Source organism: Typopeltis vanoorti, chromosome 8, assembly GCF_054136105.1.
Source record: "Typopeltis vanoorti isolate ZY-2024b chromosome 8, IOZ_Tvanoo_1.0, whole genome shotgun sequence".
Lineage (NCBI taxonomy): Eukaryota > Metazoa > Arthropoda > Arachnida > Uropygi > Thelyphonidae > Typopeltis > Typopeltis vanoorti.
Window position 1 is genome coordinate 113512173 of NC_143556.1, and position 15635 is coordinate 113527807.

The window sequence follows — 15635 nt, forward strand, 5'->3', positions numbered from 1 at the left end:
ACACAGTCGTAACGGCTTCGCAACATTTGTCCTTCGGTTGGAAAAGATCTGGATTCGAACCCTGTCTAAGAAACGAATATCCTTTATAAAAGGTTTTTCATTGAACGTGAGTTGTCGGTCTCGGGTCATTCTTGCCAAAGGACAATTGTCTTGTAGTTGTACGTTCAGTTTTATCGCTAAGTGTAATCCCATTTTATAGCTCAATACTTTTCATTTCCTGATTTATTACGTAAGAGAAAAAAGAACGTTAAAGATTGTGATGAACGATTTATTGTACTTCGAAGAATTATATATCTCAGGAGTGTGCATGAAATTACCGAACTAGTGAGAAAGTGTGCGAGAAATATCTGAAATACAACTAGCAGCCACTCGGGCATAAGGCAAGTGGCGTTCACAGTTTAAAAGGGGTTTGATTTAAAGTCCCACAGTTTCAAAGAGCAACCAGAATGGTGTAAAAATGAAAATCGAAGCGCAATACAAGAGTGAGAAGTTAGGATAAAAAAATTGATGAAACCGATATTTTTCGGTGCGCCGAGCTCTTGTTGTTACTGTGAAAAGTTAAATTATTTTCTTAGAATTTATAGTAAATATGTGAATAAATTGCATACATTGAAACGGGTTGCTGAGAGACATTTATAATGCATGTACAGCACCAATGAGATGATGTTAGCAACTAAAATAAACTTCGTACCTCAAAGCTAAAACAAATAACATCGAGAAATGAAAACATTTCACTACTTATCATACATTATAAAAATTTAAATGGATGTGCATTAATTCGATTAAAACTATTTAATTTACTGAGATGCAACGCTTCAATTCTGTTGGATAGAAAGATCTCAACAGAATTGTTTGTAATGATTTTATCGTTTTATTCAGCTAGTGACACTGTTTTCCGCTTCTTATCAAAACCGTTGAACCTACATTTTTTGGTATATGTAGCCATATTATTATTGATGATGATGAACAGCCTATTTTCTACCCACTGTAGGGTGAAAGCCTCTCCCATTGCGGGAGGTTTGGGTCTACTGCTCCCATGGTGACCCAGTCTATATTGGGAGAGTATATCTATACTTGGGTGAAGGAATGTATGAAGGTGGAAGACAATCACAAACATCCATGCCTACGCGGGATTCGAGCCGGCAGCCTATTGGCTGGAGAGCGGATACGCTAACCACTCGGCCAACCAGGCCGGCTTTATTATTATTATTATTGCCTAATTTTGAAGTATCAACTTTTAACCGTGTTCCCAAATCAAATTCAATTAGATTAATCCAGGAAGCCAAGATTATGATTATTTCAAATTCTTTTTCCAATAAAAACCGAATTAAAAAATTACAGTCCTTTATCAAGCAGTACTGAGAATCAAACTACTTTATCCGTGAAAATTATACTCGCTGTTTAGGCTTTATACTTGGAGGATTAATGGTAAAATTTATAATGCAGTTATAAATTTTACTGGCGTTAGGAACAGTCAGACTGAAATGAAAATTTGACACATTTTAACATATCCTACATACGAAATTGTACTAAACTCCATTTATCCGTGTGAAACTATCATTTCCAATCATTTTACTAAAATGTTCCATTTAAACCATAACTGAATCTGATTGGCATTTTCCTGAGTCAATCCTAAATTCTAATTAAATGTGTCGAAAATACTGCATTTCGTTTCTTTCTTTCTTTCTTTTTTTTATCACTCTCGTTCACTTCTAGTATGCTTTATTGTTTTTAAATAAACCATGCTATAAATAATTTAAATTTGGACTATTGAGCTGAATTAAGTATTTATAATAATTTATAAAATAAAACGAAAAATGCAGGCACTACCTAATTGAAATATCAGAAGTATTCTGGCAACAGCTACGTTTCCTTCCTTCCCTCCCTCACACACATACACAGAAAGACGCTATTTCAGTTAGCTACAAATTTCAGTAGTTACATTAAATACAAAAGGCCAAAATTTTTCAAAAAATTTTCGGACTACATGATTCAGAAAAACGGCTTTTTCCCATTCGAATGACGTCTACTATGTTCGTTTATTGGAGTATCGGCGTCCCTCACATTATTAGTATAGCAAGTCCTCAAAAAAGTCAGTTGTAATCGTAGTTTACACCAGGTGTACTTGATCGTAATGGAATGAAATTCCATACGTGCCATAAACAGCAATCCCCTCCCCCCCCCCCCTCTCTCTCTCTCTAGAATCACCACAGGAGAAAGTCCATTACAAATTATTATTTGAGCACGCCTCTTACATTAACTACTCTCCTTTTTCGTCCTCCCCCCCACAAGAAGGAAACAAACAAACTGATTATCGGACTGCTAAAATTCTGCCAAGTATTTTAATAGTGTGAAGGTTAAATTTTCTCTCCTCTCCTGATGTTGGACCGTTCACTTGTTCTTTCGGAATTATGGCTGAAGCAACTAAGGCTAAGAGGTCAGTGTGTCTTATGTCTGTTAATTGCGAGTATCATTATAGCCGTTCTTCCTGTTTGGCTGAATAAATAACCCTGAGTTTCCTGGTTTAAATACTCAGCTACCTCCGTATAAAACTGGCTAGCCATCAGCGAAAAGTCCCCAGATAGCATTTAAATCAAATTCTTTTCAAACCAAATGACTTCGGCGATCCGGCTGAGGTCACGCAATGCTTTCATATCATTCATATCACGCAATGCTTAATTCACTCATCATTTAATAAAGTTTTCTTACAGAATCGTGCTTTCTGAGGAGACAGTAGTCTTCATCTTTTTTTTTTTTTTTTCAATCTGTAGTCACTTAGTGCTTCTTCTTCTCAAAGTTCTAATATTCTAGATCAGTTTCAAATTTTACAGCAGCTTTGGCTTAAATTTCTTTTTAACGTCCTTCTGAGAAAATTCGCTAGAACTGCATATATGTTGATATAGGATTCGTTTATATAAAGTTCCGATTTCTTTAAAATAACATATAAAACACATTTTTCTTCAATTTTGGAAACAAAATATTCATTCATTGAGGGAATCTCCTCATCGATTAATTTTAAATGAAGTCGGCTATTTAACTCGGTGTGCAAGCATCAAATTACAGAAATAGAAACTTAGGGCACGTATAAAAATAATACAGCTGTATGACATGAACGATAAGAGAAGAGAAAGAAGAACAGACTCATTATTCAGGAAGTATTTTATCCCCTGATCTGTACTATTCCTGTCCCTCAAGTAATATATCTTATGAAGGACAGATGCTATTTAATGAATTGAATGAATTGTTTTTATCACGTGATTTAATGCTCACGTGATAAAACAATAATTGATTCTCTTCCAAAAAATATTGAATATTTGAACACCATGGATTTATATTTGCTTATAAACAAAGGTTGAAGAGAAAAATAAAGTTAACAAATGGACTATAAGTACGAAGAAGAATCGGATGTGTTTCCTAAAGTGAATTATTACTTCACTTTTATTTATGTTTTTGATAATTTAAATTTGTTTAAGTTAAAACTTGCCTTGCTACAAAATCTACCACCCATAGAATGTATATGCATTGAGAGATATAAGAGGTAGAGAAAAAAATAACTATCCCGTCATAACCAAACCTAGATTTACAAGCCAAGTTTAGTATATTGTATGCGATTAATTCTAAATCTTCAAAAATGGAAAGGAGTTACATTTTTATTTCTTTGTTTGTATTTTTATTCGCACTCCTTCAGTTTATGGAGTTTATCTTCTCCATCTCAAGACGTAAGCAAACATTCGATGGTGAATATTTAAAAATGAAAAAGAGGTTTGGTACAAAAATAAGCTGATCAATCCTTTTATATTTTGATGCAATGTAAGTGGCTGAAGTTTTGTTCCCAATAATTAATAATTATTAATTAAAGCGTACTTTTTATAATCAAATTACAGTATATAATAATTTAATTAAATAATAAGGAATTATCTGTAAGTGTAATATTAAAAATATTGAAAATTTAAGTACTGTACAGCATAATTGTGGGATTCTTCAGCTGATATTTCTGAACATATTATTCGGAGATGTTTCTAAGGCACCGTTTGTACGGACAGGGTATTGCCTACTAATGACAAAATACCTTAGCGTTTTCCAACTTATTTGATAGCAATTCTTCTCTATTAATATCCATCTGGTGTAGCGTGCAACTCAGGAATCTAGACAAAAACTGAAACGAAGTCTTCAGAATCTTTCCTTTCTAACCTTGGAAAGAAAAATGTTATTTCTGTATTTAATGGAAGGAAGGAAGGAAGGAAGGAAGGAAGGAAGGAAGGCTTCTTTGAGGTAAGCAATAAGAAGTTGAGCTTAAAAGGTCACTAGTCTATCCGTGATTAGCTGGCCTACTCATGCGGAAATATTACATAATACCCTTACAGGAGAGCGAAGTTAATGCATCTTAAAAACGAAGGCATCTCCCGTAATAAGAAGGTTTACTCAGTTGAATTTCTTAGTGCTGGTAGATGCATCAGACATAGTGGAAACGTGCAGCTACTTTAGCTTTCTCACCAAAAAGATGTTTCTGTGTTACATTAAATATTCTCTATATTAAATAAGTTAACTTTTTGTCATCACTGTATTGAAATGGTAAATTAGGTAATGTCAATGGAAATTTTGGTAATCCTATTTAATCCTGTTTAAATTTTAATTAAATACTTTATTTAAGGAGGAAGAGGAAGAAGCCAGTCGGTCGCTCAGTAGAAAGAAAGAAGAGTTTTTTTTTTTTTTTTTTTTTTTTTTTTTGTAAAACTGTTTATTTTTCAAAAAAATATAGTAGCAATAAAAATGTAAAATTTTTTGATCTTTTAAAAATTTCAAAAATTTCCAAATTGGTGTTCTTTTAAAATACTATGTTTAATTTGGTGGGATTTACGTAATGCCGAAGGAGATGAATTATGCTCTCCGGGTGAAATTCAGTAGAGAAATATTATCGCATGCTTTTAATAGTTAGGTTGTTATGATATGGAGAAACTGGGATAAAAAGAATCTTGTCGATATAATCCCATTTTCTTCAGAGCTAGAATAAGCTTTTATAAAGAAAGTGGAATTAACGTTTACCATTTATATTTTGATGAACAAATATCACGAACACGGTATATTCCCTTCAGTCGTCTAGGTAGCTGAGACTAGAAGGACCGATATATGTTATCCTATTGGTAGTTGTTTAACTGTTTACATATCTCAAATTAATAACAAATAATGTCCGCGCAGTTAGCCTAGTGGCTATGTGCTTTGCAACCATATACCTGGGGAAGGAGTGTCCTAGGCTCGATTCCCGTCGATAGCTCAGTTAGCCGGTCTTGGGCGTGGACAACAGGGTTTTCCCCCAGTTTATCTAGGTTTGTCATCCCGCAAGCAGGAAAACCTCCCCAGTGAACACACACAGATACAGTCAGGAATACTTAAGACAATCCCTGCAGCCACAGGTCTGAATTGTCAGCTATGCAGGTCCCGAGCTCTGATAAAAATAGGGGGGGGGGGATAAGGGCCTCATGGCCGTTGAATCACCATACGAAATGAATGAATGAATAACAAATAATAATAATAAATTAATAGTCATCATAATGACATTCTTCATTTCATTTATTGAAATTTAAAATCTTAGTTTGTTGAACGCTTTCAAAAATGCAAATATGTACAACACCTAAGCATAAAATAAAAGGTCTGTGAAGGACGAAAAGAAAATTAAAAAAAAAAAAAAAGAGAGAGAGAGAGGAGAAAAGAAAGGAAAGAAGTAGCACACATAAAATAAAATAATACAAGTAAGATAAATTAGAAACAAAAGAACATGGAAGAGCATATTTAAACAGGACTGGAATTCTTTGTTCATTTGCTTATTTTTATATGGGGAAATACTGGGATAAAGAGAATCTTGTCGGTATAATTCCAGCTAGAATAAGCTTTTGTGGGGACTTAGATTTGCTGTGTTATTTATCTATCTTCGTACGACTTTTACATCGAGTTTTACTGTACCATGTACTGCAAGTAGCGTGGCGGTTAAGTAATTTTATAAAAGATAACAATTAATCAACCATCTTGGCATACTTTGCTCTTAAACATTTGTATTTCCAGTCATAAATTCCACGCTACAAACTTTGAATTTTTGGATTGTAATCATTGTCGACATATTACAGAACTAGTACGAATTGACGAATATTTAATGCTTTACACGGTCAAACACAAACATCCAATTTGTGATGACATACCACATGACCGTCTGGAATAAATGGCTGTTCAGCCAACCATCAGCATCCTCATAATAATCTGCCTAAAACAACAATTTTAGTAATTACCACAAGTCTAAAGAATGACAGAGCAATGTCTGAAAATATTAAACGTTGAAAACATAACTGCTATGTGAAAACATCTTCCTTCCATTAGTCTTTCTTAAGTGACTTCTTAAAGAATCTAATAAGATATTCATTAACAACACGACACCTTGATTAATAACCAACTAAAAATAAATATTCATTATATTTCGGTCATATGTTACGAGGAAGTTAGTGTCTGTAACTGATTGAAGAAGTGATGTTGTTGTTGTCGTTGTCATAGTAACCACGAAAGAATTCAAAAGCTTTAAAACATAATAAAGGACAACATATGTCCACGTTTTAATTTATATTAAACAATACGATGACAACAACGAAACCGTGATGTACCGATTTTAAAATAATTAAAGCGAATTAGAGCTAAATATTGCCATACTTGTGAGATTATACAATTTCGCTACAATTGTTTAAATCTCCATAGAAAAAACAGCTACTTTTAGTAAATTGTCCTTTTTATCACTGGAAAGTATCAATTATATAGCATGGTGCAACACATAAATATGTAATGATATAATTTAACGTGATAATAAATTATTCCATCTTATCGTATTAGGCCGAATTGCATTTTACTGCCAGTAAATCGTCATTACATAAGCCTAATTTTGGTGATGGTGAAGAGGTTAATGTTATCTACATAATATGCTGTTTTTCATTATGTATCATTAACAACACTACACGACATAGCGAGTTTCTCTGTTCTGCGGAAGAAAATAACACAGAATTCCAGAAAGAAAGGCCCCGAAGTAAGATAAAATATCAGTGTAGTCCTGTCTACGACGCAGGAGGCATTTTTAACAAGACAGGATTCGAACCACTATCTTTCTAGACGAGGGACATCGTTATCACCAACTTAGTTACAAAAGTCGGCGATAACATTTTATGATGAAGTAACAGTTTTATTATTAATTTATTTGTTAATTAGTAATATATATCAAGATCAGTTCGAAATAATCAATATATTTTCCATTCAGCAATGGCAGTAGAAAAATAATCTTTAGCAGAACAGTTTAATAAATACATTGTTAGTTATTCATTCCATAATAGATTTCTGATAGAAGTATGGTCAAGAATGTGAAATTACTACAAGCTGACGTAACGAAAACTAAGGGAGGTATTATCCCATGTTATGCTATAGACATACATTGCTTTACTTTTTACTTCATCAGGAAAGATCTCTTAAATAAAGCGTTACTATTTTGTAATGAAATCTGCCGTAAAATGTTACGAAAACTCTGCTACAGTTGTGATATCTCTTATTTCCATGTCTCATTTTGCACCTTCTAAATATAAGACCGTCATGCTATGCTAAAGTCCTTGCTTCCAATGCGATATGCAAAAGATTAAAATTGTGGTGTAGTCATAAGGGAGGAAAAGATAATTAGCTCAAAAAATTCATAAGTACAAGAAGACAAGGATTCTCTGTGGAACAAATCAGGAAGTTTGAATTTTATGACTGCAATAATGCAGCAATTAATGATAGCAAAGCTAAAATGTATGTAGAAGATTTGGTTTAATTACAATTTGAAACGTAATCACGAGCAGGAGACTGCAATTAATATAATTTTATATGGTATTATTATTCATTAAATGTTTAACAGTTGCATTTATTCCTGTCAACACTCTCACATAGCTCTCGTGAGATGTAACAATAAGTTACTGCTCGTGAGAGTGATTCCCTACATTATTATGTAACTACATTCTTTTCAAGGCAGAGAGCAATTAGAGCATTTTATATATGATAAACTGATCAACAGTGCAGCTTAGTCAAACTAAGTTACAAGTACCGGATTATTCCTAAAACCATAACTTATCAGCGTAAAAATAATCTGCCAAATTTACACATGAAGGCATTCTTTCCATCAAGGTAGTTTTATTATTGCACCAATGCTCTCATTTCCATTTGCTCGCAGTGAAAACTTCAAGATATATTATAAGAGCAATGAAATAAAAGCTGAACAAGTGGCTTCCTAGTAAATAGTAAATTGATGTTTATCAAAATTAATTATTTAGTTACAAGCGTGTAACGAATAAAAGACTATGATAATACTCTGAGAGTGAAATATATCTCACTAAAACCAGATGCAATGAATCTGGAAAAAATTAATAAAACTAACGACTGAAGTCCTTTTTCGTTTACATTAACTCGTTCATATAAACTGGCCAAATATCTCGAGCTGGGCAGCAGAAAGCTTTAAAAATCAGAACACTCCGTGTCAACTTTAAACTTTAATTTAAAAAAAACTTTTATGTTGCTTTAAACTTTCTTCGACAATATAAGTTTTTTTGAGTTTTAGAGACCACTTAAAAATAAAACAGTTTACACCTCAAAAATCTTTCATCTTCCGAACTTTTAGAATTGAGGATAAACTTCTCACATATTCGAAAAGAAGTTGGATTTTTTTAAAATTTCTTGACTCCAGTGATGCTCGCTTCTTTCGTCTCCATGCTTCAGCGAGAAGATAAAGAAGAAAATGAAAGAGCCGCGTGTCGATTCTTGCTGCTGCTGCAGCACCGTACATTTATGGTAGGCAACCTGACGCTCTGCCTGACCTTCCTGAAGCAGTCTAACTTTATGGTTATTGTCTTGAATCACTTCTTCGGAAAAAGCGAGCACACTCGTTGCTGGGCACTTGCTCCTATCCACGTGATCCAGTCTGATGTTCGTGACCACTTTATCATCTACCCAGAAAGCAGCATGTTTGACAGTAATGCTTCCCATTAAATCTTCAGGCATTAAGAGATTATTATTTCAATAATCCTCTTTAGCTCTTTGAAGTTAAGTTTGCCAATAACAGTTTAGTGCTTACAAAAGTATACAAATTCAGCTGATGGAAAGTAATACATTGCTTGGTCCTCTGCTTCCGTTCATTCAACATATGCCTGTTTGAGTCGGAAAAACAGTATCTTTATATTATTATTCAAATGTCAGCTTCCTTCTAAATATGCTTGAATGAGTAATTGCTACCAGAGTTTCGAGCTGCATTTAAAAAAAAACACATTCTTTTTTTTAATTTCTATCTTTAATAGAAAATTAGAACGCATTGGTCAATAAAACGTAAGATATTGTATCCAACTTTCGTGGTATTTAACTTGCTTTTGAAAGCCAACTGTAGTTCTTTGAGAGTTTGCATTTTAACGAATAGGAAAGCATAGATGAACAATTCGTCCCCTTATGCGAGTAGCAAAGCATAACCTACCAATACTTCTCATACGACAAGCAGACAGTCAGAGAATAGTCAACTGTGTGAAAATAGTAACCTAACTTTTTGAGATGTACTTCATTTTATGAACTTTTTTTTAAAAGCAAACTATTATTTTTGAGGATTTACTGTTAAATTGTACACGACGAATCATCACTAATCACATTATTAACCGAGTTTACACCGTTTTTGTATAGATATAATATAATAAAGAAATTTGCGCTATTCATAATAATCCACGCTTCATTTTAATTTTAGTCAGCATAATTAGCTCACTTTATCTTAAATTGTTCCCAAATAATTAAGACCTCAATTTCCTCTAACAAATATTAAACTTGGAAAAATTAATCAACGTTTGGTAATTATATTTTGTGGGTTCACTGTATCATGTATGATGTTATCATTTTATTTTATCAGACTTGTGTATGTAAAGAAAATTCAATTACAGTAGCAGCAAATTAACCAACATATTTAGTTAAATATTTAATTACTCTGAAGAGGGGAGAGAGAGAGAATTTTATACTCTTCTGATGGAGATGAAGCAAATAATTTATTTAAAATGATGAATGAAAGAAAAAAAATTAAATGAAAAATTCACTTAATTCTGAAACTTAGTTATTAATGTAGACATTGTATTAATGTAGACATTGTATTAATTAAAACATATTCTTAAATGCAAAATTTCATTCCTGTTTTCATTTCAGTCATTTGGCATTTAAATTATTTCTTTTATACATTTGTAAAGGCATAACACAATTTTGTGTGTGTGTGTGTAAAGCGCTTTTATTGATTTTGTTAGCAAGACTACAAAAATGTTTAAAGGGGGAGCACGTAACTCGAATTCGATTCTAAATGAATGCAATCGATACGATTGTCTCGTCTGATTTTATTCTTCTATAGAATTTAAATTTGAAAACATAAATAATAACGTAAAAATGCTAGCATTGGGTAGAAGGTGTGAAAATCAGGGCATTCCGATCTAGAGATCAAACTTGCACTATTGTCAAGCAACTTAATGCCTAGAATCAGTAGGACAGTGAATAACCCCAGAGTGGAAGTGAAAACACAAGCATCAATGCCAGATGGGATTCGAGTCCATGTGCCTAAATGAACAGTAAATACGGACAAATACAATGAATGTAAATAAATTCAAATACTTTGCGATGCGAAGATTTTTACTAGTTATTGATAAAGGCATGCTAAAACATGTCCATTTCCAACTGTCTGCTTTTAATCAGGGCAAGCCCTGCACAACTCAAGTAGAACCTGGGTATTATTTGATGATCTTTAGTTTGCACATCAACCTTCCATACGAAGTGAAGCTCTGAATTTCACTTCGTAATGGTCAGCATGAACGACGTCATCTGAAGACGTCCTGAACTTTCTGAATTCTAAATGATTGATGATCAATATAGCAAAAGCTCTGTAGCTCTCGTTTGTGTCTACCATACCTGTGGATTGGAAATACATGAGGGCGAATTCCATATAGGAAGCGAAGACCTGTTATAAGAAGTTTTCAATCAAAGATGAATTAACCAGTCTCCTGCGGAAACGGACGGATGTTTGCTTTGGGAATTTCAGGTTCTTCAAATCAGCCAGAAGAATACACACAAATAAAGTACATAATACACTGGCTTGGTAGCCTGCCGTAATTCAGAAAACATTCTAACCCAGCACGTTATCACGGCCTATAAAAACACACGGCTGAATCCGTTAATTCTAAATGAAGTCCTATTTCATTACTGCATCCAATCATAGTCATATAATATGCATTTACCTTGCAATCTTGTCTGTTTCGGGTAGTCAGTATTCGAGAAAAATGAGTTTTTCAATATAATTTTTATACCAGAATGTATGTGGTTTTCATTTTAAATAATGGAAGTATTTTGTTGTTTTTTCATTTAAAGAATTACCGCTTCTTAAACATAAACGGTAGCAAGTAGTAAACAAAACATAGAATTGTTAATTAAATTGATTTGGCTGCTCATATTTCAAAGTGCATTTTAAGCGGATTTATTTAAAAGTAAAAGACAATTAATCCTCCTAAAACGAATAAACTGCAAAATTGCTCTTGTTATTAAGTATTTTTTCATCACGACAATGTCCTTAATAGTAGCTATTTAAACTATTAAATTCCTTTGCTGAAATAAAAGCGATTGTAAACCTCGCAATTGTAGTTTGAGAATTTAATCCATATTATTCTCTTGGGTGTTGTAACCATCGCTTGTAACCGCTCTAATCAGCTCAAGGGGGATAACATAACAATCAGCAGATAAAGCAATTTACTGGCGATTAAACAACATGTAAATATAAATCAGAATCAAAACAAATTAGTCCTATTTTGCATGCACATTTCCACCGTCACTAAAACGAGATATCTGAATAGATGAACGTATTTCTGATGCTAGAGTAATTAAACAAATGGTCGAGACACTAAGTAATAAATAACGAGAAGCCTCCTCGCATTATTTTCAGATACTTTCTCAACATAATAGAAGTAAATAATATCACACACACACACACACACACACACACACACACACACACACACACACACACACACACACACACACACACACACACACACACACACACACACACACTTAAGAGGAATGAGTCGTTTTAGGCATATGAGACACATGGGACTATTCAGATACCGGAAAAATATTCCAGTAAAATCTTTGGGATTCAATTATGGCATTTTCTCTCTTAATAGTTAATTGATAATCTTGTTATATTTTCCATTAACTACAATGCATGTTGTGAATGACTTAAGCAACAGGATGTAAGAAGGGAATCTAATTGCTTGCGCTCAAAATGATTGCGAGGTGGAATTTCTACAGATCTAAAGAGATTAGACATTTTCGCTCATATGAATACGACAGAACAGCCAGCCATCTATCTTCCTTAATAGGAATTCAACGTAAGTAATTATTCCAAAAATCTGTTTTAAACAGGTATCTCCATCGTTTCTAATGGTTTGTATTTAATAAAGAAATTTTACTGCCCTGCCTGCAGTCCTCCAAATGTACATAGTTTAAAATAATGTAAACGAAAAGTCAATTCCATAATTTCAAATTGCTCAATAGATTTCCTTCTAACAGAATTAAATGAGTCCACTTTTCTTCATTCGAAAGGTAACGTTAATTAAAATCTGTTTTTTTCGCGTAAACCATTTGTAAAAAACTCCATTAAAAAGCGCTTACCAATGACACACAGAGAGAGAGAGAGAGAGAGAGAAAGAATCAAAATGTTTTCTCCGCTCTTTATCACATATGGAAGTTTATCATGCTAGAAAACTGTTTCCAAAACATCTGACGGTCCATTTTATTAATTCTTTAGATTTGGAGTTCATCTGAAATTGCTCTCCGACTTTAGTGGTATATACAATGAACAGGAGCAACAAAAAAGTTGCCAAATCAGCTTCGTTTCACTAATGAATTGCAATTGGCATCTGATTCGGTTTTCAAATGGCGACTGGTGATTCAGGCGCCATTCGAAATAATAATATAATAAACTTCCACTTTCGTATGCAACAAGCTAATTTAACATCGTTTTTTTTTTTAAAAAAAAGACCTACAAATTCGGTCTTTTTCAAAGGATGAAAACGTGCAAAGGATGAGCTCAATCCCACTTTATAACGATGCAGTCAAAAACAGAATAACAAGTTTAAGATCAGTCGACTAGGTATAATAATGTATAAGCCAATACGAATAATGATAAAATATTTATATTTAATATTTTTCTGTAGAAATATAAAATGACCGAACAAATATATTGAAAACGGTAATATATCCATCCAATATTTATGTGTGTGTGTGTTGAATTTTAGAAAAAGCAATCATGAGCAAATGCATACATAAACGTGATAAAAAAATCAAATTAGCACGGAATGAGAAGACTTCTTTGTTAACAATGACACTACGACATCCGCTTGAAGGTAAATAAATAATTCCGCTGTGGCGTTCTGAAAAAACTCGAAAATGAGGATTTGTGAGCTACCGATATTGCAAATAAAAATTATGTGTTGTTTTCCTTATTTGTAAAATTAATTTTTGCTGCTTTTACTCTCAGAGAATTGCTTATTGATTCTCTTTTACGATTAAGCATGTTTTATATAAAGAAAATAAAGAAGAGGATGCATTATTCGCGTTTCAGGTGATAGATGAGAAACCCATTCTTATTTTTCAGCCGATGTTCGTAAGTGTTCGTTTGTCCTATTAAAACACGATCGCTGAGCGGGGGAATGAAAGAAATGCTCCGCGAATTATTGTAAGAGGATATAAAGGCACACGTACACAGAAAGAGAGAGAGAGAGAGAGAGAGAATCGTAAAAATATATTGAAAGCTTATTCCAATGCTCTAATGCAAGCAAATTTTGCTTTTGCAAAGAAGGAACTCCGTTCATTTTAATAGCTTATGTGAGGCGGGCAATTTGTGCTACGAATCGAGATCAGCTTCAACAATTACCATTGGTTATCTTTATTTAACTAATCTTTCGAAATGTATGTCATTATAGCGTCCAAATTAACTACGCTAAAATATTAAACAAATGAGTATAATAATAATTAAACAATGCAACAAACTTTTTTTTTTTCATTATTATTCATTATCTTTTATACATTTTGTTCTTTTTAGAATGTTACTAGTCAGATTTTTTTTTTTTTTACAAAATTTTACGTCACAATTATATAAATGTGAAATCTTTATTATAGAATTTTATTTTTCTATTATATTTATATCAAGCGCACTAAATCACAAACAATTAAGAAATTATTCAATTCAAAAATACTTAAATATTAGAAGGATGTCGATAGAAATCTCATATAAAAACATACCGAAGAGCGTTTTCAAATAGGATTTTTATATGTCGACGAATTATCTATATGTATAGAAATCAATGTGCTTCTATACATATAGATACCAGATACCCGGTACCAGAAAGTTTCATCATCATCATCATCATACGTATCAAGGATTTAGGCCTAGTATGGCCTGTTCCGGCCTTAGAAGTCATCGTTGAATCGTTTAAGAGGACGTCCTGGTTTTCTTTTTCCTAATGGCTTGTACTTTAAGGCTTGTTTTGGTAATCTTTCTGTTTTCATTCTTTGAACGTGTTCCATCCATCTATGTTTATATTTTTTAATTTTTTCAATTACTGGTTCTTGGTTTAATTCTTTCATAATATCTTCGTTTCTTTTGTGATCAAATAGGGTATACTTTGCAGTTTTTCTCATAAACTTCATTTCTGCCGTTGTTAATCTTTGTTTGTCTTTTTGTTTTATTGTCCAGATTTCGCTTCCATACATTAAGACCGGTAGGGCTAATGTATTGTATACTTTTAGCCTGGTTTGTTTTTGAACTAGGTTTTTGGTTTAAATATAGAGTTAATTACTCCTGTTATTTTTAAATATTTTGCAATTTTTATGTTTATATCTTTTTCATTTTCATAAGTGATCATACATCCTAGGTAGTTAAATGAATTCACCTGTTCTAAGATCTTATTATCTAATACTATTTTAGTTCTTGTTGGATCTTGTCCTTTAAAGGCCATAGTTTTTGATTTTTCCGTTGATATTATCATACCATAATCTTTAGATATCTCATTTAGATTGAAAATAGCTTTCTGTAAGTTATCTTCAGAATTTGTAATTATTATTTGGTCGTCTGCAAAGAGGAGAGTGTTTAAGTTAACTGTAGGTGAAAGTTTAATTCCTTGATGTAAATTTTTACTCCATTTTATTATTATTTCATTTAAGTAGATATTAAAAAGTGTTGCTGAGAGGGGACATCCCTGTCGGACCCCTTGGTTTATCTCTCTTGTATATGATAGCTCATGATTTAATCTTATTTGTATTTGATTATTTTCATATATACTTGTGACAGCTTTTAGGATATTATTTGGTATTTGTCTTTCTTTTAATATGTTAAATAATATGTTTCTTTTAACTTTGTCAAATGCTTTTTCCAAGTCAATAAATGTAATATGTGTTTCTAAATTATATTCTCTTCTTTTCTCTATTATTAATTTTAGGCAGAAGGCTGGGTCTATACATGATCGTCCTTTTCTAAATCCATTTTGTACCTCTAGAATAAAGTTTTCGGAATATTTCATTAGTTT